Below are 10175 nucleotides of genomic sequence, written 5' to 3' on the forward strand. Positions count from 1 at the left end.
GAATGGACATTTGACTCCGTAGATTCAGATTCATATAAATATTAACAACTAACTAGTTTCTCTGCTTTATGCTCGAAGGGCAAAGTAAGATATTGCTAAAAAAGAAGGTCTATTAATATTTAATTGAATTGAATCCCCTTTGGAAAATGAGTTTAGCATAAAATATGATAATCTAATCACCAATTTTTGTTTTCTAAGTCTTCCAAAAACGATATTATATTTTTAATATATTTACAGTTTGATACATTTAATCTCCAAACAACACCCACCTGCAGATCGAATTATAACAAAAATACCAATCCAAATCTATTTATATTGTCTATCCTCTCCTCAGGTGTATTTTAAAGTTAAAGGATAAGGCTGGAGACTTTCTATATTTTTCCTTATTTCTCAACAAATCCCATGTGCAGAGCCAAACCAACAATGAAGTCATCTTACATACAAGTATTTTGTGCATATCCAAAACCTGATATGTCTTTAATTCCTGTGTGTAGCAGACCTGTATTGCTGTCCAAAAACAACATAGGCCTAGCTTGATATGCTACATATCACAACCTCTTGACTTTGTAATGAAGTTCTTTGAGACATTTACAATTTAGCACAAAGTCAAGAGGTTGTGATTTATAGCATAACAAGCTAACGTACTTGTGTATATGCAACTTTTCACACTGATGCATTGGTATCTGCCGTACAAGGAACTACACTTCAGAGACTGAAAACATGATTGCGTTATTAGTCTTTGGAGCCATTTCTATACAAAGTAACTTGTCACCCAGTGCAGCGGCGTGACTCAATAATGTGTTTTTAATTGTTTTTGGACGACAACGGAGCTCTACGGTACAGAGGAATACAATATATCAGGCTTTGGATACACACATAATGAGTAGGATCAATTCATTGTTGGTTTGGCTCTGCACATTTTGAGGATGTATTTAAATAGCTTAGTATATCATAAGGCTGTTGTATAAAATTGTGTGTTTGAAGGTTTCACACACTTGCATTTGTGTTTGAAATCTGTGCATTTCTATCTTTTCATGTGTATATACCAGGCTGTGCATGTGCCAGCACACGTTCCTCTGTCATTGATGTGTGCACAGGTCAGTCGGTCCCCAAGGACATTCCCGTCATCCTGTCCACCCTCCCTCCCCGACACTGGTGACATCAAATAGTTGTAACAAAGGAAAACCTGGTCCACCCCCATCCTTTATTTTATGCCTCACCTCCAGGAGAACAAAGATCATTGCTTTACTTACAAAAATATGATACCCACAGGTTTGTATGTGCATCTGTAAGGATATATTAAAGTAACAAAATTATTAGAAAACTGTGTGTGTGTGTGTGTGTGTGTGTGTGTGTGTGTGTGTGTGCACTTGTGATTTGTGTAACTATCTCAATCTGTGTGCACATTTATAATCATATTTATAAATGTGTATCTTTAAATGCATACTGAGATTAGGAACATAGATATAGAAAACTAGACGCAGTATTATGTCATGCAATACCTGTCCGCCATCTTACCTAGGTATTGTACACAATCATCACCTACGGGCAGCAACTATGGTTCTCAGCTGTGCAGCACCTAACTGCTTTACCAAAATGACCAAAGACACCAGGAAGGCTGGCATCACTTCCCACATGTCAGTATAGAGTAAAAAAGATTTTTTTTCCACATGTGGGTCAACTAAAACTACAATAAGTTTGCAAACTACCTAACTGTACTGTGAACTACCAAGTAAAGGACCAGCTGAGTTCTTAGTTTAAATTATTGCTGATTGCTGGTTTTCAACAGTTGATCATGAACATTGATCTGTTAGCTAAATTAATCAGTTATAACCAGCAAACACAATTTAAATTTTAGCAATGCTAACTCAGAAACCAAAAGGTAACGTTTAGTAATGTAATTAATATTACCCTAACATTTGACCACTAACCAGCTATTAATCAAATGCATGGCCAGATCTGCCATATGGATAATCTGGGCAAGTGTCCAAGGGTCCTTGACAGAATGGGGCCCTCAATGATGAGAGGAAAAAAATGTATGCCTTTATTTGGGGGGGGGGGGGGATTTATCCCATTTTCTTGATGTTGATAATTACAGTCAATAGCCAAAACCGAGTATGCCCAAAACAAAATATGGAGTTTTCTACCCAACAGCAGCATTCATTATCCAATTGAAATATTAAGAAGTTTTATTTGTCAATTTGATTGCTGGGCAAGTGATGATAGGATAGCAGGTCACGATGCACTGTGGGTAGGTTGTATGCAGGTAAAATGATAATTTAGTGGAAAATGGACAGCGGTAACCAAAAGCCCAGCAAAAAAAGTGTCCTGCAGATAAGAGGCAGATAAGTTGCCTTTTTCAAAAAGGCTAAAAATTAAGAACAGGAGGTTGGAACATAAATTAATTATGGGGGGGAGCTTCAGTGCCCAATAACATCACTTGTATTCAGCTCACCTCATGCCTTTATGTGACTTTCCTTTCAGCAAAGCAAATAAAATATAATGCATGTTTCAGGCAAGATAATTAAGGCAGAGAAAGGAGATTTTTATGTCACACTTGCAATTTTTCAAAATTGAGCTCAGGATGTGGAAAACTTGGAGTTACAGACAAATCTCAATAATATCTTCATACATCTGCCTGTGTGTTATTTTGTTGTATATGTTTTAATGGTAAAGAGAGACTGATGGGTTGTTTGGTGTCTGCGCAGTAGCCCTAGTCCTTCACCTCAATGACGACAGACATCTGAGCAAAAAATCAATACCTCCTTTCAAACAAATTAACTGATAACCGAAAATGGAAAGGTGCTCCTAAACTCTTTGGCATACAGAGCAAATCAGGATTTAATTCAGCAGCCATTGACAGATCTCAGGACTTTACTAAAGCTCTCTGTCAGTGTGTAAGGGATCTTTATCAGTCTGTCTATTGTCCTCTATGTCCTAATAGAGGATTTCCTGCCAATGTGACACACACTAGGTGGGAGAGGTGTGATATCCCTTGAGAAATTATTCAGATTTATGAAAGGATCATGCACCTTGTCCACAAGGACAGGATATATGGATGGAAAGAGGTGACAATACAATCATTTCGTTTTTATCAAGTCTTATTCTTTTATCAAGTGTTATTCATTCATGTATACATAAAACACACATAATTAGAAGAAGCCTTAACTGTAAAAAATCAGGAAATGGAGCTCCTTTAAATACCACCATAAATCACTGACATCTTCAAATGCAGATATAGATCAAATAATGTTAATTATGTGTCTCTAAAATGTTTATGTTGCAATCGGTTGCAAATTGTAATTATTGATTCAGGATTTCCTACAGACAGGTTTTAAGTACCAAGGCTCTGACCTTTAGCAAATTGGAGGCCACCCCTTTATCTTACCCTCACAGCAACTGTCAGTCTGTGTGTGTGTGTGCGTGTGTGTGTGTGTGTGTGCTCTGTCATAGGCTACCTTTGGGGACACATATCAGATTTAGGATCAGTTAATTGGGGGCGCCTTGTGCAATTGGGGATAAATGTCGTATCCCCAATTGGGAAAAGGCAGATTTTTGCATCAGTAATTATGGTTATGGTAAGTCTTCAGAAAATGACTACAAGTCTATGTAAAGTCCCCAAAAGTGACCATGAGTTGATGTGTGTGTGCGTGTGTGTGCGTGTGTGATCATCTTTAGACATGCTCACTGGACCAGAGAGAAGGCTAATTTAGTGGGGAAGCTATGTGAAGAGGTTTGGATTGTGGGGAACAAAGGACATTAATGCAGTAAATTGTCTCTTGTTCAAATCCTCCAACACCATGTGGTTCAACAACAAGCAACAATACATCATAATATGTGATAGATGATACAGAGACACAGTTTTGTGTTCATGAAATAATGACTTGAATGGAAACGTTTCAATAGACTGCATGTTTCTCGGTGAGTTTGTCATGTTGCCTTACTGTGAGACGCTGCCTTATTAGTTTTAGATGGGGGCCTGCATTATTTATAGTGATAAAAAACTGTTGTGCACAACATTGAGTTGTGGAGGACCTGCAGTGGGGGTGAGGCTGCCTAAGTGCCTGGTTAGATCTCTACTGACAGAAAATGCGTGGGAGGGAATACAGAGAAACAGCCAACAGAGAGCCGGGGGAGAGGCTGCACTGAAAGGAAAAACAACTTCTAAATGTAAAATGACAGTTTTAAAATAAGATCATTAAGATCATGTACACCACTTCACACATGCTTGGTAACAGACCTATAGATGAAGTCCCTATCAGAGGAGATCTCCAGCACCAGCTGTGACAAAATACATCCATCCATTTTTACACAGTGTAGCAATGAAATCTGTGCTTAACCCTTGCATCACACATTCCCAAATGGTTATAAACACATGCACACACACACACACTCTCTAAGACACTGCAAGAAATATCCATCCACACAAGTTACATATTAAAATATAATCACTTTAAGTGTTACTTTAAGTGCATAGCCTAGTTTTGACCATCATTTATGTGGTTAAGATAACATTGTACTCACCGAGTCAATTGTTGAGATCTGGGAGCAACATCCCTAAAATATAGTCAGACTGGGGAATAAACATGAAAGACATTTGCCTAATGCAAATGAACAGGTTAGCCACATGTTTGTAGGGATGACAATGTCGTCAGCAAATATTTGCATGCTAACAGATGGTGAACATGTTTAATATAATCTTATCTGCTAAACATCGGTATGTTAGCAACTTTTAGTTCATCTTCTAACTACTGTACTTACTATAGACATACACACACAGTTTTCTTGTGTTCCTATGAGGAATTAAAACAATATTTTGGTATGCTCACCTTTAGTTTTAGTTTGTCTGATCTGCTTCTCTGCATCTCTCTCTCCTTGTTGGCAAATTGTTGGCAAATTTGAGCAATAAACATGGTAATAGAACCATTTCATCGTAGGCACTTTGACTCTTCGTCAAAGTAGGAAAAGCACAGGTGGACTTGAAAATGTTAAAAATGACTGTATTAAGTTCCATGGCTCTGCTGAGCATGTTCACTCACTGACATTGTCTACTGGGACATGTAAAGGTGCAATATGTAAGAGTCAGAATTCCTTCGAAGATTAACACAGATGGCCATTAAGTGAGCTGCAGTCAGCATCCTGTTGCTCATGCTCATATTGCGTCAGTGCAAGTGAGCAGTGGTGTGAAACTACAATAGCTAAAACCACAATATCAATATATATTTTACATGCTTTGTAATGTCAGCGAACCAGCATGGGGTCGGTTTTGATAAAGAAGCCCCTGCCAATGTTAATAATTTTTCCATGATGTTGGTCACATTGCTGTAGGGCCTGGAAGGCTTCATTAGATAAAAGGTTTGTTTTTTGGGCCTTAGGTTGTATTGGACTCTGTGTTGTTGTGGGTGTTTGTTGTTTGTTGACATTAGCGGGCTCCATTTCTAAGTTAACGTTAGCTAGGGGTGCACACTGTTGGGGCTGTAGGGGAGCAAGAGAGTGGCAGAAAAATGTACTTAACAAAATAATAAGTCCACAGGCTGTTAGAGGCATCCAAGAAAGTTGGGGAAGGTCTCTTTTTATTATTTAGTTTTTGAATGTTTAAAACTAGGATTCTTACATTATTCTTACGTATTGTACCTTCAGTGGAACAAAGCTTTATGTGATTGTCAATGTCTGCTGTGAAAAGGTTCCAGTACCATAACTGAAAGAGATGAAGGCAGTTAAACTTGGTTAATTTAGCTAGTTCTATAGCTCACTGAGTAATATGTTATATCTGGTTTGTTTTAGTCTGTACAAAAGACAAGTATAAAAACTAAGCTAACCAACATCTAACTCTGTTCAAGAAAGGAAATAAATACGTCAATAGAATATTTTTAGGGTTAAATGCCTTGTTTATGGGCACTTTGACAAAGTAAAGAGTGTATTTCATTAACTCACCCCAAAGTTTTCCCAGCCGTGAAATAAAGCTTGCCTTCATGTACTTCCATCGCCCTTCTATAAAGGAAACGAGGACGACAACTGCATGCAGGATCCAGCTCTCTACTTAGGTCAGTATTGAATAATGCAGGCTGCCCACATTTCACCCCTCAAAATGGAGCTCTGCCTTCACGCCCATTATTCCGCTTGGATGGGCAAAAGGCCCTAAGATGCATTCATGCACGGAGGCATACAAGTGCACGCAACATCGCTTAAACTCACACCTCACAGAGGCCAAAGAAAAGCATGGGCAGGATAGAAACTGAACAGAACTTGAGAAGATTGAGTAAGTTCCAGCAAGATAAAGATGGATTTTAAAGGCAATTGTTTTTGAATTTTGATATAACTGAATTAAAGTCTGCTTCTCTCATTAAAAAAGATACAGCTCTGTTTTATTGCTTTACCTCAGTGGATTGTGATTGAACTGGATGAAGATGTGATTTCTTTGTTGCTAATGGCTACTGAAAGAAGAAATCCTCATACTTCCTTTTCAATTTTCACTCTCTTCTTACATCATTGTGAGAAATCTGCTTTACTGTCAGCTCACTTCATTTACTGTTTCACATCTCTCTTTACACCTGCCTCTCACTGTTATATCACCTCTCACATTCACATTCTCTTCCCAGCGTCTCCTCAACTATACATCCTCTGAGTCTAAGGTACAATCCTTTTTTGTCTTGTTACTGCTCCCCAATACGCTACCTCACCCCTCCTATTCCCTGACCCACCCACCATGTAGCCTTTCCCCTCCAACCTCCTTTCCTCCTTGCTTTCCCTTCATCTTTTCCCTCTCTCCCTCCCTCTTTGCTTCTCTTAGGGCATTTTCTACTTCTTCTGAGAGTCACACCTCATGAATTATTTACCCGTGCATCTCAGTGGGGGATTTTTTGCTGCGTTTCCTGACCGTTTACTGCTCAAAGGCAGACAGGCAGTATTTACCGGAAGGCACAAACTCATGTCTCCCCCAAATGTGCAGGTAAGCATAACTGATCTTCTGCCTCACATGCTGACAGTCTCTGTCCGGCTGCTGAGTACCCCTGCCTAGATACAATAACACTACTATAATAAACTGAAGAAGGACAAACAAAGAAACCTGGGGAAGCTTTATCTGAGTGTTGAGGAGACGTCCCAAATGGAGTTGAATACTAACAGTGAATTAAGTCATCTCCTTGACAATTTTATGGCAATACAAATAAATTATAATAGCTTCAATGATCTTGCAAAAGATGACATCATCACAGCAATGGCGAATTGATTTAAAATGACCATCTTGCGACATGTAGCAGACACAGCTCGACTGCATTATTTCTCACAGCTGTGGAAAAGCAACCATACGCACGCTTGCATTAGAAATCAAACATGACTGAAAGTGAAAGGAAACTGCCACGCCCCACCCTGTGCTCCCAAGACTACATCCCCCTCCGCCTGCCTGGCACGCAAACACACACATACACACTTTTTCTGCAAAGTACATCCATTAACAATAGCTTTTGCAGTTAATCTTTTCGTCAGACAGAGGTAAAAATGACATTAAAGTCACATCGATCCAACCTCTGAAATTATAGCTGCTCATTTTATTCCTATCTTTGGGCTGGTGCCACTGATACCAATTAACACATCTAATATAAAGCTTCCCTCAATCCTCAGAGGACATTTTTACTGGTACATTATAGCGTAACAGCTGGAGGGGACATCCAGAACAGCACATCTCCTCCTGATACGCATTAACCATGTAAACACAGAAATAGACTTTTAATTTAAACCAGTGATGCATGTCAGTGTGTGGCATCAGCAGGACTTTAGTGTTTAAATACTAAATGCATGACTGGTTTTTATAACAAATGCAGAAAATTACAGCAATCAACATGACATAAAGTATAAAGCATGGTATGGCTCTGCAGTAATATTGATTTCAGGCATGTATATGAAACAGCTTCTTTTTCTTTTTGGTCTGTGTGCTTCTAGAAAGCTGTTCCTGCTGGGTGATGCCACACCCTGCTGCCTCCTGAGAGAGAGAGAGAGAGAGAGAGAGAGAGAGAGAGAGAGAGAGAGAGAGAGAGAGAGAGAGAGAAAGAGAGAGAGACAGGAACATAGCAAAGTCATCACTGGGGTGTGAAAAGAAGATACGGCTTGACTGAGCATGTGTCTCTCCCCGCTTTACTCACCCATTTCATTTTTTTTTGTCAAGAGCAGCTTTACATTAAAAATATAAGGCCATGAGGTCAGTCTGGGCCAGTAGAAGACAAAAGGTGAGAGAGTTATAGTTTAATGGTGGTTTAATCACCAAAAGCATTTAGGAAAGATGAACAATAACACTGAATAATATTCTAAAGTGTGAATAAAGCAAAACAATTAGAAATTAGAAAGTGCCAGTACCTCAAAATGTTTCTTAAGTAGTATTTAATTAAATTCTTGTGGTCCCTTCTCATTTTCACAAAATCAATCCTGCAGTAGTTTTATTTCAAATAAATGTCAACACTGCTGAGTTTCCATGTCTTGTTAAGCTTGTAAATTGAAATAAAAATATTGGAAATAAAATAACATTTGATGGCAGAATTTGATGTAATTACTGACTTTTCATTTCCCCAGATAAGTATTTTTCTCACAAAACCTCTCTGGACCTCTAAACCTCAGTAAATTCAATTATTATAAATTCTAGCTTATTTCAAGTACATTGCAGATCATCCGCTCTCCTGTACCAGTTCAACCACGCTAGACATCATGGGAGTGATAACTCTGCAGCAGCCTGAACCTGCAGCCTGTGGGACAAAAGAGGAGTTCAGAGCAGAAGCAGCAGGGCGTTGTATAACATTGCAGAGGCTTTTCTCCATGTGGAGGAGGATTGGGGGTTGGGAGGGTTGGTTAGGGTGTGGGAGACACACGTGTCATATGTGCAGGATCACTGTATAGCTAATTGAGAAGGGTAGACACATGCCACTTTAAGTGTTAAACATTGGAAGACACTGCCAATGTATGTGATATATAAAACACTCAGGTCAGCAGTTCTGCACTGTGCATGCTCGACATATCTCTCGTTGTATTCACCTTTATCTGACCCAGTATATATACAGATGAAGCAAGGTGAAGGTCACTGATTTAAGATTTTTATTTTTAAATTAAACAATAGACAGTCTCTTCCACAGCTGCTTTAAATAATTAAGTAAGTACAGAGTGATGTATAGGGGATATTTGCAATATCTTAAATTCAAGAGAAGCACTGAATGAGTAAAACATGGCTCCTGCACTATTTGAAAATACAATGAAACACCATTAAGTTCCGATTTTTTTCTGTTGACAGTCTCCTCCAGATGAAAACAGATGTTCTGCTGACCCAAAAGACGCATGGTCAGCAGTTTGTGTGTCTCTGACAGGGAGTTCAGAGGGGAAGAAGGTGTGGTGTTGTGTATAGGCAGAAATTCAGCTTCAGCAGTATGCAGATTGATTAGTGCTGATACGTGTGAGTAGTGTCTGTCATGTCAAGTTATCTTTGCATACACAACATTAAATGAAGTGATTGGTGAGACCATACTGCTGAAGAGAAGTGTCATTTGCATTTTGTAAAAGCTGTATGTTCATCACCTTATTTAATCTGCACTGTGTACCATTTACATCACACCTATAGAGAGTGGCTAGGATTTAGAGGGGAAGATGGTGCAAAGTTAGAAAATACAAATAACAATAAGAAGAACAAAAGAAGATGTGTCATGAACAAATCTCTGGTCTCTGGTCTCTGGTCTCTGGTAGTGACTGAGCTGACAGGGTGAACATACATCACATGTGTTTGTCCCTAAGGATACTGTCTTATTATAAGTTCATCTGGCAGCATGTTCTTTATTGTTTCATTACATTTGACTGGTGACATCAGCAATGCATTGTCAAAGAAGGCAACCAGGGCAGGGGTTATATGTGTGACTAAACTGCCACCATCTGGTATAAAATGGTACATATCTAATCATAAATAAAAGCATACAGTTTTAAAGAAGGTATTGATAAATGGGATTCCCCACATATGTATAAACATATATTCTTTGTTTACTTCTGAAAATGTATTTTACATTATTCCTTCATTCAATTGGAGTAAATTTGTCTGCATGTGGTTGTTTGTTTTTTCTGTAGCTTTTTCATTTTGTCCATGTAAAGCACTTTATATTCTCTGGTTTTGATTAGTGATATAAATAAACTTTATTATTATTTATTATTAC

This window comes from Scomber japonicus, chromosome 2 (assembly GCF_027409825.1).
Source record: "Scomber japonicus isolate fScoJap1 chromosome 2, fScoJap1.pri, whole genome shotgun sequence".
Classification (NCBI taxonomy): Eukaryota; Metazoa; Chordata; class Actinopteri; order Scombriformes; family Scombridae; genus Scomber; species Scomber japonicus.